General features: G+C 39.3%; 2 non-coding genes across 2 annotated transcripts; one reads left to right on the top strand and one right to left on the bottom strand.

Annotated features, from left to right (window-relative positions):
* The first annotated feature begins 8,767 nt into the window (after positions 1–8,767).
* Positions 8,768–8,875, top strand: LOC112780357 (small nucleolar RNA R71). Its single transcript, XR_003191199.1, has one exon. It is a non-coding gene; the product is annotated as a small nucleolar RNA R71 (small nucleolar RNA).
* A 4,441-nt stretch (positions 8,876–13,316) lies between these two features.
* On the bottom strand, positions 13,317–13,424 carry LOC112780501 (small nucleolar RNA R71). Its single transcript, XR_003191333.1, has one exon. It is a non-coding gene; the product is annotated as a small nucleolar RNA R71 (small nucleolar RNA).
* Between the last annotated feature and the right edge of the window lie 7,196 nt (positions 13,425–20,620).

The following is a 20,620-nucleotide window of genomic DNA, read 5'->3' as shown; positions in this document are numbered from 1 at the left end:
CGATTTCAGGGAGATTAGGGTCTCTGTGGAAGAGGCTAGAACCCAAAGATGCAGCATTCTCTGATCCAGAAGATCCGACCTTGTCTGTGGCGTTATGAGTAGGATCATTAAGGAGAATGGACTATACAAGCTTCACCCTCAAGAAGAGATGGATCCACACTAACCCTGAGGTTTAGATCCGGAAGAGTATTGACGACCTCTCAATAAAGGCGTGGATCACATACGGCCTGCCATTGAAGAAATCACTCATAAGCAAAGAAGACAGTAATACCAGAGTTAATCCAGAAAGGCAAATGTTCACACCCTAGGTCGAGCTATCCGACCCGGGATGTTTAACGACAAGGCGACCGACCTCTTCTCAAAGAGCTCGGCCAAATTGCCAGGAAAGCCCAATAAAGGGCCCGAATAGAGAAACACGACCCAAATCCAAAGGCAGCCCAAGCCTATAGAGATAAGGGCAGTTCCCTTGAAGATAAGATGACCTCACCTAAAAGATAAGATAAGATAAAGATAACCAACTTATCTTATCTAAAAAGGTCACTCTACACCATTATAAATACACTGGAGCACGCAGGTATAACTCATACTCTGATTCTACTAAAATCCTGCTTAATACCCTTGCTAACTTAAGCATCAGAGTCCCTTGCAGGTACCCCCACCCTCCGGTGACAAAGGATCAGTAGCCTAGCCAGTCCAACAAGTCGGACACAACCGCTCCGGCCGCCACTCACCAGCCGGACACGTCAGCTCTGACCAGTACAGAAGATCTAGTCCGAGATCGACCTACAGTTTCAGGTAACCCTCGGAACATTGGTGTTGTTGCCGGGGAACCTGGAAGTCATCCCATCACCATGGCAGACGAATAGGACAATGACCACGACTCAGATCTAGAGGATGGAACACCGTACAAAAATGCGGACACTGCACCTAAGGATACTCCTTAACTTAACAATGAAAAGAATTCTCCAAACGCAGGAGCCATGGAGGCGCTTCAAGACCGATTAAAATAACTTGAAAAAGAAGCCCTACATCAGCGAGAGGCTGAGAAAAACCTACAAAGGGAAATAAGGCGATGCCGGGAATTGGAGGACAAACTCCTAAAACTCGAAGCCGATCTCAAGGCCAAAGCTACTCAACCCTCTCATGAGGATAGCTCTCGCAAGGACCAAGATCCATTTACAAAGAGATCATGAAGACCAAAATCCCAAAAGACTTTAAACTCCCGGATATAACTTTGTACGATGGCACTACAGATCCCGGCCATCATCTCAGCAATTTCAGAAGTAGAATGTACTTCACCGACGCCTCGGATGCAGTTCGCTGCAAAGCCTTTCCACTACTTTAACGAAGACAGCAATTAGATGGTTCGACAATCTACCTCCTAGGTCCATCACAAGCTTCGATGACTTAGCCAAGAAATTTCTCGCCAGATTCTCCATCCAAAAAGATAAGGCTAAACATGCCCCAAGTCTATTAGGAATCAAGCAAGGAGATCGAGAAAGTCTTCGCAACTACATAGAAAGATTCAACAAAACATGTCTGGACATACAAAGCCTACCAACAGAGGCCGCCATTATGGGTCTCATCAATGGCCTGCGAGAGGGACCTTTTAGTCAATCTATATCAAAAAAATACCCCACATCTCTGAACGAAGTGCAAGAATGAGCAGAGAAGTACATCAACATGGAGAAAAACTCCCGACTAGGAGAGACCTCAAAATTTGGATTCACCTATCGCTCTTGGGATAAGGATAAAGAGTGCAAAAAGAAGGAAGATCGACATGGGGAAAAAATCAAAAAATACCACAATTACACCCCTCTTCGAGTGTCCCTTGTGGATGTTTACAGAGAAGTCTACCACACTGAAAAAATACCCCCAGTTCGACCACTCAAAGGCAAAAAAGGAGGAGGAAATCGGACCGAATATTGTGAATACCATCGAATCCGCGGGCATTCCACCAACGAATGTTTTGACTTAAAGAATGTCATAGAAAAACTAGTAAGAGAAGGGAAATTAGATCGGTACCTGGCCACCCGGGACGATGAGCAAAGAAAAAGAAGAAGGGACGAAGATGTCGGACGAACCGAGTGATCACCTCGTACACCAGAAAAACACGTCCACATGATACACGGCGGATTTGTGGGAGGAGGAACCTCCAAATCATCTCACAAAAGATATCTTAAAGAAGTATATCATGTTGAGGGGAAGGAGGAAGTGCCCGACATCTCCGCAATTACTTTCACCAAAGAAGATGCATCCGGTATCATCTCAGGGCACGACGATCCCATGGTCATCACTATTATACTGGCAAACGCAAATCTCCACCGCACACTGATAGACCAAGGGAGCTCCGCCGACATTGATATGCGAAATTGTTACTCTGAGGTTGTAAAATTTGTTGTTCGTTCTCTCCCTGGCAATGGCTCCAAAAACTGGTGCACGATACGATGGTCTAGACATAACTTCACAACTTCGCACAACTAACCAGCAAGTGCACTGGGTCGTCCAAGTAATAAAACCTTACGTGAGTAAGGGTCGATCCCACGGAGATTGTTGGTATGAAGCAAGCTATGGTCACCTTGTAAATCTCAGTCAGGCGGATATCAAATGGTTATAGAGTTTTCGAATAATAATAAATAAATAGAAAATAAAGGATAGAAATACTTATGTAAATCATTGGTGAGAATTTCAGATAAGCGTATAGAGATGCTTTCGTTCCTCTGAATCTCTGCTTTCCCGCTGTCTTCATCTAATCAATCTTACTCCTTTCCATGGTTGGCTTTATGTAAGGACATCTCCGTTGTCAATGGCTACTTTTCATCCTCTCTGTGAAAATGGTCCGATGCACTGTCACTGCATGGCTAATCATCTGGAGGTTCTCGATCATACTGGAATAGGATTCACCCTCCTTTTGCGTCTGTCACTACGCCCAGCACTCGTGAGTTTCAAGTTCGTCACAGTCATTCAATCCCTGAATCCTACTCAGAATACTATAGACAAGGATTAGACTTTCCGGATTCTCATGAATGTCGCCATCAATCTAGCTTATACCACGAAGATTCTGATTAAGAGATCCAAGAGATATTCATTCAATCTAAGGTGGAACGGAAGTGGTTATCAGGCACGCGTTCGTGGGGGAATGATGATGATTGTCACGTTCATCACGTTCATATTGAAGTACGAATGAATATCTTAGAAGCGGAATAAGTTGAATTGAATAGAAAAGCAGCAGTACTTTGCATTAATTCATGAGGAACAGCAGAGCTCCACACCTTAATCTATGGAGTGTAGAAACTCTACCGTTGAAAAATACATAAGTGAAAGGTTTAGGCATGGCCGAGAGGCCAGGCCCCAAAACGTGATCAATAGATCAAAAGATAATCCAAAGATCATAAGATGTCTAATACAATAGTAAAAAGTCCTATTTATACTAAACTAGTTACTAGGGTTTACAAAATTAAGTAATTGATGCATAAATCCACTTCCGGGACCCACTTGGTGTGTGCTTGGGCTGAGCTTGAATGTTACACATGCAGAGGCTCTTTCTGGAGTTGAACGCCAAGTTGTAACGTGTTTTGGGCGTTCAACTCTGGTTCGTGACGTGTTTCTGGCGTTTAACTCTAGACTGCAACGTAGAACTGGCGTTCAATGCCCTTTTGCATCATTTAAACTCGGCCAAAGTATGGACTATTATATATTTCTGAAAAGCCCTGGATGTCGACTTTCCAACGCAATTAGAAGAGTGCCATTTTGAGTTCTGTAGCTCCAGAAAATCTACTTTGAGTGCAGGGAGGTCAGAATCCAACAGCATCAGCAGTCCTTCTTCAACCTCTGAATCTGATTTTTGCTCAAGTCCCTCATTTTCAGCCAGAAAATACCTGAAATCACAGAAAAACACACAAACTCATAGTAAAGTCCAAAAATGTGAATTTAACATAAAAACTAATAAAAACATCCCTAAAAGTAACTAGATCCTACTAAAAACATACTAAAAACAATGCCAAAAAGCGTATAAATTATCCGCTCATCACAACACCAAACTTAAATTCTTGCTTGTCCCCAAGCAACTGAAAATCAAATAGGATAAAAAGAAGAGAATATACTATAAATTCCAAACTATTAATGAAACATAGCTCCAATCAGATGAGCGGGACTTGTAGCTTTTTGCCTCTTGAATAGTTTTGGCATCTCACTTTATCCATTGAGGTTCAGAATGATTGGCATCTATAGGAACTCAGAGTTCAGATAGTGTTATTGATTCTCCTAGTTCAGTATGTTGATTCTTGAACACAACTACCTTATGAGTCTTGGTCGTGGCCCTAAGCACTTTGTTTTCCAGTATTACCACCGGATACATAAATGCCACAGACACATAATTGGGTGAACCTTTTCAGATTGTGACTCAGCTTTGCTAAAGTCCCCAATTAGAGGTGTCCAGAGTTCTTAAGCACACTCTGTTTTTGCTTTGGACCTTGACTTTAACCGCTCAGTCTCAAGTTTTCACTTGACACCTTCACGCCACAAGCACATGGTTAGGGATAGCTTAGTTTAGCCGCTCAGGTCAGGATTTTATTCCTTTAGGCCCTCCTATCCACTGATGCTCAAAGCCTTGGGATCCTTTTTAATACCCTTGCCTTTTGGTTTGAAGGGTTATTGGCTTTTTGCTCTTGCCTTTTGGTTTTAAGAGCTTTTGGCTTTTTCTGCTTGCTTTTTCTTTTTTTTTCTCTATTTTTTTTTCGCTATTTTTTTTTCTTTTTTTTTTCTGCAAGCTTTGTTCTTTGCTGCTTTTTCTTGCTTCAAGAATCATTTTTATGATTTTTTAGATTATCAAATAACTTGTCTCTTTGTCATCATTCTTTCAAGAGCCAACATATTTAACATTCATAAATAACAACTTCAAAAGACATATGCACTGTTCAAGCATTTATTCAGAAAACAAGAAGCATTGTCACCACATCAATATAATTAAACTAAGTTCAAGGATAAATTCGAAACTCATGTACTTCTTGTTCTTTTGAATTAAAGCATTTTTCATTTAAGAGAGGTGATGGATTCATAGGACATTCATAACCTTAAGACAAAGTTACTAAATACTAATGATCATGTAATAAGACACAAACTTAGATAAGCATTTAACATAGAAAATGAAAAACAGAGAATGTAAGAACAAGGAATGAGTCCACCTTAGTGATGGTGCATTTCCTTCTTGAGGAACCAATGATGTCCTTGAGCTCTTCTATGTCTCTTCCTTGTCTTTGTTGCTCCTCCCTCATTGCTCTTTGATCTTCTCTAATTTCATGAAGGATGATGGAGTGCTCTTGATGTTCCACCCTTAATTGTCCCATGTTGGAACTTAATTCTCTTAGGGAGGTGTTGATTTTCTCCCAATAGTTTTGTGGAGGAAAATGCATTTGAGGCATCTCTGGGATCTCATGGTGATTAGCTTCATGCGTCTCTTGAGATCCATGAATGGGCTCTCTTGCTTGCTCCATCCTTTTTTTAGTGATGGGTTTCTCTTCCTCAATGGGAATGTCTCCTTCTATAAAAGCTCCAACTGAGTAACATAGATGGCAAATAAGATGAGGAAAAGCTAGCCTTGCCAAGGGGGAGGGCTTTTCGGCTATTTTGTAGAGTTCAAGGGAGATGACTTCATGAACTTCTACTTCCTCACCAATCATGATGCTATGAATCATGATGGCCCGATCCACAGTAATTTCAGATCGGTTGCTAGTGGGGATGATGGAGCGTTGGATGAACTCCAACCATCCTCTAGCCATAGGCTTAAGGTCCAATCTTCTTAGTTGAACCGACATGCTTTTGGAGTCAATCTTCCATTGAGCTCCTTCCACACATATGTCCATGAGGACTTGGTCCAACCTTTGATCAAAGTTGACTCTCCTTGTGTAGGGGCGTGTGTTCTCTTCCATCATTGGCAAGTTGAACGCCAACCTCACATTTTCCTGACTAAAATCAAAGTATTTCCCCGAAACTATTGTAATATCATTCTTTGGATTCGGTTTCTTACTTTGATCATGGTTCTTAGTGATCCATGCATTGGCATAGAACTCTTGAACCATTAGGATGCCGACTTGTTGGATGGGGTTTGTTAGAACTTCCCAACCTCTTCTTTGGATTTCATGTCGGATCTCCGGATACTCATTTCTCTTGAGCTTGAAAGGGACCTCGGGGATCACCTTCTTGTTGGCCAAAACATCATAGAAGTGGTCTTGATGAGCTTTGGAGATGAATCTTTCCATCTCCCATGACTCGGAGGTGGAAGCTTTTGTCTTCCCTTTCTCTTTTCTAGAGGATTCTCCGGTCTTAGGTGCCATCAATGGTAATGGAAAAACAAAAAGCTTATGCTTTTACCACACCAAACTTAGAATATTGCTCGCCCTCGAGCAAGAGAAGAAAGAATAGATGAAGAAGAAGAAAAAAATATGGAGGAGAGGAGGGAGAGGTGTATTCGGCCAAGAAGGGGAAGAGAGGGTTGTGTTGTGTGAAAATGTGGAAGAATGGAGGGCTTTATATAGGGAGGGGAGGGGGGTTTAGTTTCGGCCATATAGGGTGGGTTTGGGTGGGAAATTGATTTTGAATTTTGAAGGTAGGTGGAATTTATGAGGTAGGTTTATGGGGAAGAGTGGATGGATGTGAGTGGTGAAGTGGTGATAGGGAAGAGAGATTGAGGTGATTGGTGAAGAGTTTTGGGGAAGTGTTTATTGGGAAGAGAGGATGAACATTGAGAAGAGGGAAGAGAGTGAGTGGTGGTAGTTGGGGATCCTGTGGGGTCCACAGATGCTGAGTTGATCCTGTGGGGTCCACAAATCCTGAGGTGTCAAGGATTTGCATCCCTGCACCAATTAGGCATGTAAAATGCCTTTGCATGCAATTCTGGCGTTTAAACGCCGAATTGATGCTTGTTCTGGGCGTTCAGCGCCCAGATGCAGCATGTTTCTGGCGTTGAACGCCAGTTCTATGCTTGTTTCTGGCGTTCAACGCCAGATCCATGCTCTGTTCTAGCATTGAACGCCAGCCAGATGCTCCTTACTGGCTTTAAACGCCAGTAAGTCCTTCCTCCAGGGTGTGATTTTTCTTCTGCTGTTTTTGATTTTGTTTTTAATTTTTTTGATTTATTTTGTGACTCCACATGATCATGAATCTAATAAAACATGAAATAACAATAAAAATAAATTAAAATTAGATAAATAAAAATTGGGTTGCCTCCCAACAAGTGCTTCTTTAATGTCAATAGCTTGACAGTGGGCTCTCATGGAGCCTCACAGATGTTCAGAGCATTGTTGAGACTCCCCAACACCAAACTTAGAGTTTGACTGTGGGGGCTCTGGTTGACTCTGCTTTGAGAGAAGCTTACTGTGCCTCTTTTCCATGTTTACAGAAGGATGTCCTTGAGTTTTAAACTCAAGGGAGTCCTCATTCAATTGAAGGACTAGTTCACCTCTGTTAACATCAATCACAGCTCTTGCTGTGGCTAGGAAGGGTCTTCCAAGGATGATGGATTCATCCTCATCCTTCCCAGTATCTAGGATTATGAAATCAGCAGGGATGTAAAGGCCTTCAACCTTTACTAATATGTCCTCTACTTCTCAAAGGTCATGGTGCCTATGGTACAAGGTATTAGGAACTTTCCAGGATCCTGTTTCTTCTGAGGCAATTTCAGTTGATCCAACGCATTTAGTTCATTGGTGAACAGGGGAGGTTCATCTCCCCAAGTCTCATTACCAAATAAATTGGCATTCAGCTTCATGATTGCACCAAGGAACTTGGCAGCTTGCTCTTCAGTAACATCTTCATTCTCTTCAGAAGAGGAGTACTCTTCAGAGCTCATGAGTGGTATAAGGAGGTTCAATGGAATCTCTATGGTCTCTAGATGAGTCTCAGATTCCTTTGGTTCCTCAGAGGGAAACTCCTTATTGATCACTGGACGTCCCAGGAGGTCTTCCTCCTTGGGATTCACGTCCTCCCCTTCCTCCTTGGATTTGGCCATGATGGTTATATCAATGGCCTTGCACTCTCCTTTTGGATTTTCTTCTGTATTGCTTGGGAGAACACTAGGAGGGGTTTCAGTGATCTTCTTACTCAGCTGGCCCACTTGTGCTTCCAAACTTCTAATGGAGGATCTTGTTTCATTCATGAAACTCACAGTGGCCTTAGATAGATCAGAGACTAAGTTTGCTAAATTAGAGGTATTTTATTCAGAGTTCTCTGTCTGTTATTTAGTGGATGATGGAAAAGGCTTGCTATTGCTAAACCTGTTTCTTCCACCATTATTAAAGCCTTGTTGAGGCTTTTGTTGATCCTTCTATGAGAGATTTGGATGATTTCTCCATGAGGGGTTATAGGTGTTTCCATATAGTTCACTCATGTAATTCACCTCTGCTATTACAGGGTTCTTAGGATCATAAGCTTCTTCTTCAGAAGATGCCTCTTGAGTACTGTTGGATGCAGCTTGCATTCCATTCAGACTCTGAGAAATCATATTGACTTGCTGAGTCAATATTTTATTCTGAGCCAATATGACATTCAGAGTATCAATTTCAAGAACTTCCTTCTTCTGAGGCGTCCCATTACTTACAGGATTCCTCTCAGAAGTGTACATGAACTGGTTATTAGCAACCATGTCAATGAGTTCTTGAGCTTCTGCAGGCGTTTTCTTTAGGTGAATGGATCCACCTGCAGAAGTATCCAATGACATCTTAACTAATTCAGACAGACCATCATAGAATATATCCAGGATGGTCCATTCTGAAAGCATGTCAGAAGGACACTTTTTGGTCAGTTCCTTGTATCTCTCCCAAGTTTCATAGAGGGATTCACCTTCTTTCTGTCTGAAGGTTTGGACATCCACTCTAAGCTTACTAAGCTTTTGAGGGGGAAAGAACTTGGCTAAGAAAGCCTTGACCAGCTTATCCCAAGAGTTCAGGCTATCTTTAGGTTGAGAATCCAACCATACTCTAGCTCTGTCTCTCACAGCAAAAGGGAAAAGTATGAGCCTGTAGCCTTCAGGATCTACTCCATTAGTCTTAACAGTATCACAGATCTGTAAGAATTCAGTTAAGAACTGAAAAGGATCTTCAGATGGAAGTCCATGAAACTTGCAGTTTTGTTGCATCAGAGAAACTAATTGAGGTTTCAGCTCAAAGTTATTTTCTCCAATGGCAGGGATGGAGATGTGATGAGCGGATAATTTATACGCTTTTTGACATTGTTTTTAGTATGTTTTTAGTAGGATCTAGTTACTTTTAGGGATGTTTTCATTAGTTTTTATGTTAAATTCACATTTCTGGACTTTACTATGAGTTTGTGTGTTTTTCTGTGATTTCAGGTATTTTCTGGCTGAAATTGAGGGACTTGAGCAGAAATCAGATTCAGAGGTTGAAGAAGGACTGCTGATGCTGTTGGATTCTGACCTCCCTGCACTCAAAGTGGATTTTCTGGAGCTACAGAACTCGAAATGGCGCGCTTCCAATTGCGTTGGAAAGTAGACATTCAGGGCTTTCCAGAAATATATAATAGTCCATACTTTGGCCAAGAATAGACGACGTAAACTGGCGTTCAACGCCAGCTTTCTGCCCAAATCTGGCGTCCAGCGCCAGAAAAGGAGCCAAAACCAGAGTTGAACGCCCAAACTGGCACAAAAGCTGGCGTTCAACTCCAAGGAGGACCTCTACACGTGCAACACTCAAAGCTCAGCCCGAGCACACACCAAGTGGGCCCCGGAAGTGGATTTATGCATCAATTACTTACTTCTGTAAACCCTAGTAGCTAGTTTATTATAAATAGGACCTTTTACTAGTCTTTTTGACCATCTTTGGATTATCTTTTGATCTATTGATCATGTTTTGGGGGCTGGCCATCTCGGCCATGCCTGGACCTTTCACTTATGTATTTTCACGGTAGAGTTTCTACACTCCATAGATTAAGGTGTGGAGCTCTGCTGTTCCTCAAAGATTAATGCAAAGTACTACTGTTTTCTAATCAATTCATCTTATTTGGCTTCTAAGATATTCATTCGTACTTCAATTTGAATGTGATGAACGTGACAATCATCATCATTCCCTATGAACGCGTGCCTGACAACCACTTCCGTTCTACCTTCGACTGAATGAGTATCTCTTAGATCTCTTAATCAGAATCTTCGTGGCGTAAGCTAAAACGATGGCGGCATTCAAGAGAATCCGGAAAGTCTAAACCTTGTCTGTGGTATTCCGGGTAGGATTCAATGAATGAATGACTGTGACGAGTTCCAAACTCGCGATTGCAGGGCGTTAGTGACAGACGCAAAAGGATAGTAAATCCTATTCCAGCATGATATAGAACCAACAGATGAATAACCGTGCCGTGACAGGGTGCGTTGACCATTTTCACTGAGAGGATAAGATGAAACCATTGACAAGGGTGATGCCTCCAGACGATTAGCCGTGCCGTGACAGGGCATTGGATCATTTTCCCGAGAGATGACCGAAAGTAGCCATTGACAGTGGTGATGTATCACATAAAGCCAGCCATGGAAAGGAGTAAGACTGATTGGATGAAGATAGCAGGAAAGCAGAGGTTCAGAGGAACGAAAGCATCTCCATTCGCTTATCTGAAATTCCTACCAATGAATTACATAAGTATTTCTATCCCTATTTTATTATATTAAATTCGAAAACACCATTATCAATTTATATCCGCCTAACTGAGATTTGCAATGTGACCATAGCTTGCTTCATACCAACAATCTCCGTGGGATTCGACCCTTACTCACGTAAGGTATTACTTGGACGACCCAGTGCACTTGCTGGTCAGTTACACGGAGTTGTGAACCGTGGTTTTGGCATCATGTTTTTGGCGCCATTTCCAGGGTAAGAAAGAGCAATGAACTTTACATAATTAAAGTGTAATCACGATTCCGCGTACCAAGTTTTTGGCGCCGTTGCCGGGGATTGTTCGAGTTTGGACAACTGACGGTTCATCCTGTTGCTCAGATTAGGTAATTTTCTATTTGTTTTGTTTTCAAAAATTTTTCAAAAATCTTTCAAAAATTTTTCTTCTGTTTTCGAAAAAAAATATTTTTTAATAAAGATGTTTTCAAAAATACAATTTTTCTTCAGAATTTTTAAGAATGAATTCTAGTGTTTCATGAAGTATGGCTGGCTGTAAAGCCATGTCTAATACGACTGTAGGGCATATTAGACGTGTCATGTCTGAGTTACATACTAAAGCTTGGCTGGCTATTAAGCCAAGCCTAACCCTTTGATTGGAGCTTTAGAGCATAAGATTTCTGGAATTCATATTAAAAATTTTGGAATCCTTATTTTTCTTTTTGCTAAATAATTTTCGAAAAATATAAAATAAAAATCCAAAAAAATTAGAAAATCATAAAAATCAAAAATATTTTTTGTGTTTCTTGTTTGAGTCTTGAGTCATGTTATAAGTTTGGTGTCAATTGCATGTGCATCTTGCATTTTTCGAAAAAATCATGCATTCATAGTGTTCTTCATGATCTTCAAGTTGTTCTTGGTAAGTCTTCTTGTTTGATCTTTGTATTTGCATGTTTTGTGTCTTTTCTTGTTTTTCATATGCAATATTGGATTCTTAGTGTCTAAGCATTAAAGAATTCTAAGTTTGGTGTCTTGCATGTTTTCTTTGCATTAAAAATTTTTCAAAAATGTGTTCTTGATGTTCATCATGATCTTCATAGTGTTCTTGGTGTTCATCTTGATATTCATAGCATTCTTGCATGCATTCATTGTTTTGATCCATAACTTTCATGCATTGCATCATTTTTCTTGTTTTTCTCTCTCATCATAAAAATTCAAAAATAAAAAATATATATATATATATATATATATATATATATATATATATCCTTCCCTTTTTCTCTCTTAAAATTTCGAAAATTAGATTTGACTTTTTCAAAAATTTTTAAAATCTAGTTGTTTTTATGAGTCAAATCAAATTTTCAATTTAAAAATCTTATCTTTTTCAAAATCTTTTTCAAAAATCAAATCTTTTTCATTTTTCTTAGTTATTTTTGAAAATTATAAAAATATTTTCCAAAAATCTTTTTCTTATTTTTATATCAAATTTTCGAAAATAACAATAACAATTAATGTTTTGATTCAAAAATTTCAAGTTTGTTACTTACTTGTTAAGAAAGATTCAAACTTTAAGTTCTAGAATCATATCTTGTGATTTCTTGTGAATCAAGTCATTAATTGTGATTTTAAAATTCAAATCTTTTTCAAAAACTAATTTCTATCATATCTTTTCAAAAATATCTTCTTATCTTACCTTTTTCAAAAAAATTGATTTCAAAATATCTTCTCTAACTTCCTAACTCCTTATCTTTTCAAAATTTGTTTCAACTAACTAACTAACTTTTTGTTTGTTTCTTATCTTTTTCAAAACTACCTAACTAACTCTCTCTCTCTAATTTTCGAAAATATTTCCCCTCATTTTCAAAATTTCTTTTTAATTAACTAATTATTTTAAATTTTGATTTTTATTTTCAAAAATTACTAACACTTTTCAAAAACTATTTTCGAAAATCACTAACTCTTTTTCAAAAATTATTTTCGAAATTTTCCCTCTCTCATCTTATTCTATTTATTTATTCATCTACTAACATCTCCCCCTCACCCACCAAAAATCCGAACCCTCTCTCTCTCTTTCTGAGTTCAGATTTTTCTCTTCTTCTTTTCTTCTACTAACAATAAGGGACCTCTTTACTGTGACATAGAGGATTCCTCTTCTTTTCTTTTTCTCTCCTCTTTCTTATGAGCAGGGACAGAGAAAAAGGCATTCTTGTTGAAGCTGATCCAGAACCTGAAAGGACTCTGAAGAGGAAATTAAGAGAAGCTAAATTACAATAATCCAGAGACAACTTGATTGAAAATTTCGAACAAGTAAAGGAGATGGCAGCCGAACCCAACAACAATGCAAGGAGAATGGTTGGTGACTTTACTGCACCAAATTCCAATTTACATGGAAGAAGCATCTCCATTCCTGCCATTGGAGCAAACAACTTTGAGCTGAAACCTCAACTAGTTTCTCTGATGCAGCAGAACTGCAAGTTTCATGGACTTCCATCTGAAGATCCTTTTCAGTTCTTAACTGAATTCTTGCAGATATGTGATACTGTTAAGACTAATGGAGTAGATCCTGAAGTCTACAGGCTCATGCTTTTTCCTTTTGTTGTAAGAGACAGAGCTAGAGTATGGTTGGACTCTCAACCTAAGGATAGCCTGAACTCTTGGGATAAGCTGGTCAAGGCTTTCCTAGCCAAGTTCTTTCCTCCTCAAAAGCTGCGCAAGCTTAGAGTGGATGTTCAAACCTTCAGACAGAAAGAAGGTGAATCCCTCTATGAAGCTTGGGAGAGATACAAAGGACTGACCAAAAAGTGTCCTTCTGATATGCTTTCAGAATGGACCATCCTGGATATATTCTATGATGGTTTATCTGAGTTATCAAAGATGTCATTGGATACTTCTGCAGGTGGATCCATTCACCTAAAGAAAACGCCTGCAGAAGCTCAAGAACTCATTGACATGGTTGCTAATAACCAGTTTATGTACATTTCTGAGAGGAATCCTGTGAGTAATGGGACGCCTATGAAGAAGGGAGTTCTTGAAGTTGATACTCTGAATGCCATATTGGCTCTGAACAATATATTGACTCAGCAAGTCAATATGATTTCTCAGAGTCTGAATGGAATGCAAGCCGCATCCAACAGTACACAAGAGGCATCTTCTGAAGAAGAAGTTTATGATCCTGAGAACCCTGCAATAGCAGAGGTGAATTACTTAGGTGAACCTTATGGAAACACCTATAACTCATCATGGAGAAATCATCCAAATTTCTCATGGAAGGATCAAAAGCCTCAACAAGGCCTTAATAATGGTGGAAGAAACAGGTTTAGCAATAGCAAGCCTTTTCCATCATCCACTCAGCAACAGACAGAGAATTCTGAGCAGAATCCATCTAGCTTAACAAACTTAGTCTCTGATCTGTCCAAGGCCACTGTAAGTTTCATGAATGAAACAAGGTCTTCCATTAGAAATTTGGAAGCACAAGTGGGCCAGCTGAGTAAAAGGATCACTGAAATCCCTCCTATTACTCTTCCAAGCAATACAGTAGAGAATCCAAAAAGAGAGTGCAAGGCCATTGACATCAGCATCATGGCCGAACCTGTAAGGAAAGGAGAGGACGTGAATCCCAAGGAGGAAGACCTCCTGGGACGTCCAGTGATCAATAAAGAGTTTCCCTCTGAGGAACCAAAGGAATCTGAGACTCATCTAGAGACCATAGAGATTCCATTGAACCTCCTTATGCCATTCATGAGCTCTGATGAGTATTCCTCTTCTGAAGAGAGTGAGGATGTTACTGAAGAGCAAACTGCCAAGTTTCTTGGTGCAATCATGAAGCTGAATGCCAAATAATTTGGTATTAAAACTTGGGAAGATGAACCTCCCTTGTTCACCAATGAACTAAGTGATCTGGATCAATTGACATTGTCTCAGAAGAGACAGGATCCTGGAAAGTTCATAATACCTTGTACCATAGGCACCATGATCTTTAAGGCTCTGTGTGACCTCGGTTCAGGAATAAACCTCATGCCCCTCTCTGTAATAGAGAAACTGGGAATCTATGGGGTGCAAGCTGCTAAAATCTCATTAGAGATGGCAGACAATTCAAGAAAACAGGCTTATGGACAAGTAGAGGACGTGTTAGTAAAGGTTGAAGGCCATTACATCCCTACTGATTTCATAGTCCTGGATACTGGAAAGGAAGAGGATGAATCCATCATCCTAGGAAGACCTTTCCTAGCCACAGCAAGAGCTATGATTGATGTGGACAGAGGAGAATTGATCCTTCAATTAAATAAGGACAACCTTGTGTTTACAACTCAAGGATCTCTCTCTGCATCCATGGAGAGGAAGCAGAAAAAGCTTCTCTCAAAGCAGAGTCAACCAAAGCCCCCACAGTCAAACTCTAAGTTTGGTGTTAGGAGGCCACAACCAAACTCTAAGTTTGGTGTTGAACTCCCATATCCAAACTCTAAGTTTGGTGTTGGAGAGTTTCAACAATGCTCTGAACATCTGTGAGGCTCCATGAGAGCCCACTGTCAAGCTATTGACATTAAAGAAGCGCTTGTTGGGAGGCAACCCAATCTTTATTTATCAAACTATATTTTTCTTAGTTATATGTCTTTATAGGTTCATGATCATGTGGAGTGACAAAATAAATATAAAAATTGAAAATGGAATCAAAAACAGCAGAAGAAAAATCACACCTTGGAGGAAGCATCTGCCTGGCGTTCAACGCCAAAACAGAGCATGGTTCTGGCGCTTAACGCCCAAAATGGGCAGCATCCTGGCGCTGAATGCCCAGAACAAGCATGGTTCTGGCGTTCAACGCCAGAAATGGCAACAAATGGGCATTAAACGCCCAAAATGGGCACCAACCTGGCGCTGAACGCCCAGAGTTGTGTGCAAGGGCATTTTACATGCCTAAATTGGTGCAGGGATGTAAATGCCTTGACACCTCAGGATCTGTGGACCCCACAGAATCATCTCAGGATCTGTGGACCCCACAGGATCATCTCAGGATCTGTGGACCCCACAGGATCCCCACCTACCTCATCATCTCTCTTTCCATTCATGATCATCCCTTCTGTTTTCCATTTACCACTCACATCCACACACCCACTACCTTCAACATTCAACATCTCTCTCTCACCCAATCCCACCCATATGGCCGAATACACACATCCATCCATCTCCTCCATATCTTCTTCTTCTTCTTCTAGTCTTTCTTCTTTTGCTCGAGGGCGAGCAACATTCTAAGTTTGGTGTGGTAAAAGCATAGCTTTTTTTTGTTTTTTCCATAACCATTGATGGCACCTAAGGCCAGAGAAACCTCTAGAAAGAGGAAAGGGAAGACAAAAGCTTCCATCAAGGGTCTATAGCTCAGTGGTAGAACATTTGACTGCAAATCAAGAGATCCCTGAGATACCTCAGGGGATACATTTTCTTCCACATAATTATTGGAAGCAACTAAGGGTGGAACATCAAGAGCACCCCATCATGCTTCATGAAATAAGAGAAGATCAAAAAGCAATGAGGGAGGAGCAACAAAGACAATGAAGAGACATAAAAGAGCTCAAGGACATCATTGGTTCCTCAAAAAGGAAATGCCACCATCACTAAGGTGGATTCATTCCTTGTTCTTATTTCTTCTATTTTTCGTTTTCTATGTTATGTGCTTATCTATGTTTGTATCTTCATTACATGATCATTAGTAGTTAGTAACTGTGTCTTAAAGTTATAAATGTCCTATGAATCCATCACCTCTCTTAATTGAAAAATGTTTTAATTCAAAAGAACAAGAAGTACATGAGTTTTGAATTTATCCTTGAACTTAGCTTAATTATATTGATGTGGTGACAATGCTTCTTGTTTTCAGAATGAATGCTTGAACAGTGCATATGTCTTTTGAAATTGTTGTTTAAGAATGTTAAATATGTTGGTTCTTGAAAGAATGATGACTAGGAGACATGTTATTTGATAATCTGAAAAATCATAAAAATGATTCTTGAAGCAAGAAAAAGCAGCAAAGAACAAGGCTTGCAAAAAAAAAAAAAAATATAGGCGAAAAAAAAAATAGAAAGAAAAAGAAAAAGCAAGCAGAAAAAGCCAAAGCTCTTAAAACCAAGAGGCAAGAGCAAAAAGCCAATAACCCTTAAAACCAAAAGGCAAGGGTAAATAAAAAGGATCCCAAGGCTTTGAGCATCAGTAGATAGGAGGGCCTAAAGGAATAAAATCCTGGTCTAAGCGGCTAAACCAAGCTGTCCCTAACCATGTGCTTGTGGCGTGTAGGTGTCAAGTGAAAACTTGAGACTGAGCGGTTAAAGTCAAGGTCCAAAGCAAAATAAGAGTGTACTTAAGAACCCTGGACACCTCTAATTGGGGACTTTAGCAAAGCTAAGTCACAATCTGAAAAGGTTCACCCAATTATTTGTCTGTGGCATTTATGTATCCGGTGGTAATACTGGAAAACAAAGTGCTTAGGGCCACGGCCAAGACTCATAAAGAAGCTGTGTTCAAGAATCATCATACTGAACTAGGTGAATCAATAACACTATCTGAACTCTGAGTTCCTATAGATGCCAATCATTCTGAACCTCAATGGATAGAGTGAGATGCCAAAACTATTCAACAGGCAAAAAGCTATAAGTCCCGCTCATATGATTGAAGCTATGTTTCATTGATAGTTTGGAATTTATAGTATATTCTCTTCTTTTTATCCTAATTGATTTTCAGTTGCTTGGGGACAAGCAACAATTTAAGTTTGGTGTTGTGATGAGCGGATAATTTATACGCTTTTTGACATTGTTTTTAGTATGTTTTTAGTAGGATCTAGTTACTTTTAGGGATGTTTTCATTAGTTTTTATGTTAAATTCACATTTCTGGACTTTACTATGAGTTTGTGTGTTTTTCTGTGATTTCAGGTATTTTCTGGCTTAAATTGAGGGACTTGAGCAGAAATCAGATTCAGAGGTTGAAGAAGGACTGCTGATGCTGTTGGATTCTGACCTCCCTGCACTCAAAGTGGATTTTCTGGAGCTACAGAACTCAAAATGGCGCGCTTCCAATTGCGTTGGAGGGTAAACATCCAGGGCTTTTGAGCAATATATAATAGTCCATACTTTGGCCAAGAATAGACGACATAAACTGGCGTTCAACGCCAGCTTTCTGCCCAAATCTGGCGTCCAGCGCCAGAAAAGGAGCCAAAACCAGAGTTGAACGCCCAAACTGGCACAAAAGCTGGCGTTCAACTCCAAGGAGGACCTCTACACGTGCAACACTCAAAGCTCAGCCCGAGCACACACCAAGTGGGCCCCGGAAGTGGATTTATGCATCAATTACTTACTTCTGTAAACCCTAGTAGCTAGTTTATTATAAATAGGACCCTTTACTAGTCTTTTTGACCATCTTTGGATTATCTTTTGATCTATTGATCACGTTTTGGGGGCTGGCCATCTCGGCCATGCCTGGACCTTTCACTTATGTATTTTCACGGTAGAGTTTCTACACTCCATAGATTAAGGTGTGGAGCTCTGCTGTTCCTCAAAGATTAATGCAAAGTATTACTGTTTTCTATTCAATTCATCTTATTTTGCTTCTAAGATATTCATTCGTACTTCAATCTGAATGTGATGAACGTGACAATCATCATCATTCCTTATGAACGCGTGCCTGACAACCACTTCCGTTCTACCTTCGACTGAATGAGTATCTCTTAGATCTCTTAATCAGAATCTTCGTGGCGTAAGCTAGAACGATGGCGGCATTCAAGAGAATCCGGAAAGTCTAAACCTTGTCTGTGGTATTCCGGGTAGGATTCAATGAATGAATGACTGTGACGAGCTCCAAACTCGCGATTGCAGGGCGTTAGTGACAGACGCAAAAGGATAGTAAATCCTATTCCAGCATGATCGAGAACCAACAGATGAATAGCCGTGCCGTGACAGGGTGCGTTGACCATTTTCACTGAGAGGATAAGATGAAACCATTGACAAGGGTGATGCCTCCAGACGATTAGCCGTGCCGTGACAGGGCATTGGATCATTTTCCCGAGAGATGACCGAAAGTAGCCATTGACAGTGGTGATGTATCACATAAAGCCAGCCATGGAAAGGAGTAAGACTGATTGGATGAAGATAGCAGGAAAGCAGAGGTTCAGAGGAACGAAAGCATCTCCATTCGCTTATCTGAAATTCCTACCAATGAATTACATAAGTATTTCTATCCCTATTTTATTATATTAAATTCGAAAACACCATTATCAATTTATATCCGCCTAACTGAGATTTGCAATGTGACCATAGCTTGCTTCATACCAACAATCTCCGTGGGATTCGACCCTTACTCACGTAAGGTATTACTTGGACGACCCAGTGCACTTGCTGGTCAGTTACACGGAGTTGTGAACCGTGGTTTTGGCATCATGTTTTTGGCGCCATTTCCAGGGTAAGAAAGAGCAATGAACTTTACATAATTAAAATGTAATCACGATTCCGCGTACCAAGATGCTTCTTCCATGTAAATTGGAATTAGGTGCAGTAAAGTCACCAAGCATGCTCCTTGCATTATTATTATTTTTGGCTGCCATCTCCTCTTCCTGTTCGAAAATTTCTGAAAGGTGCTTGCTGGATTGTTGTAATTTAGCTTCTCTTAGTTTCCTCTTCAGAGTCCTTTCAGGTTCTGGATCTGCTTCAACAAGAATGTTCTTGTCCTTGCTCCTGCTCATATGAAAAAGAGGGAACAGAAAAATAATAATAATAGGGATCCTTTTTACCCAGGTATAGAGGTTCCCCTGTGTGAGTAGAAGAAGAAAAGAATGTAATGTGAAGAAGGGAAGAAGAGAAAATTCGAACACAGATGGAAGAGGGGGTTCGAATTTGTGTGAGATGAAGTGTTAGTAGATAAATAATTAAATAGAAGGAGATGAGAGAGAAAGAGGATTTTCGAAAATAAAATTTTGAAAAGGGTTTAGTGATTTTCGAAAATTAGGAATGAAATCAAGTTTAAAATTAAAAATTGAAACAATTAGTTAATTAAAAAGAATTTTTGAAAAAGAGGGAAGAGATTTTCGAAAATTAGAGGGAGAGAGTTAGTTACGTAGTTTTGAAAAAGATAAGAAGCAAAACAAAAAGTTAATTAGTTAGTTGAAACAAATTTTGAAAATCAATTTTGAAAAGATAAGAAGATAAGGAGTTAAAAAAGATATTTGAAAATCAAATTTTTGAAAAAGATAAGATTTAAGAAAAAAAAAGATATGATAGGAAGATATGATTAGAATTAGAAAAATATTTGATTTTTAAAATCATAATTAATGACTTGACTCACAAGAAATCACAAGATATAATTCTAGAATTTAAAGTTTGAATCTTTCTTAACAAGCAAGTAACAAACTTGAAATTTTAGAATCAAAACATTAATTAATGATGTAATTTTCAAAAATTATGAGATAAAATTAAGAAAAAGATTTTTGAAAAAGATTTTGAAAAAGATAAGATTTTTTTAATTTAAAAATTTGATTTGACTCATAAAAACAACCAGATTTTAAAATTTTTTGAAAAAGTCAATCCAAATTTTCGAAATTTATGAATGAAAAAGGGGAAGATATTTTTTTGATTTTTGAATTTTTAATGATGAGAGAGAAAAACATGAGATTGATGCAATGCATGAAAGTTATGGATCAAAACAATGAATGCATGCAAGAATGCTATGAATGTCAAGATGAACACCAAGAACATTTTGAAGATCATGATGAACATCAAGAACATATTTTTGAAAAATTTTCAATGCAAAGAAAACATGCAAGACACCAAACTTAGAAATTTTTCATGTATAGACACTATGAATGCAATAATGCATATGAAAAATAAGAAAAGACACAAAACAAGAAAATATGAAGATCAAACAAGAAGACTGGCCAAGAACAACTTGAAGATCATGAAGAACACTATGAATGCATGAATGCATGAATTTTCGAAAAATGCAGAGAACTTTTAGAAAAAATACAATTGACACCAACTTGAAATTGACT

This window comes from Arachis hypogaea, chromosome 19 (assembly GCF_003086295.3).
Source record: "Arachis hypogaea cultivar Tifrunner chromosome 19, arahy.Tifrunner.gnm2.J5K5, whole genome shotgun sequence".
Classification (NCBI taxonomy): Eukaryota; Viridiplantae; Streptophyta; class Magnoliopsida; order Fabales; family Fabaceae; genus Arachis; species Arachis hypogaea.
Note: the sequence above shows the minus strand (reverse complement) of the source record. Positions and strands in the feature narration are given on the sequence as shown.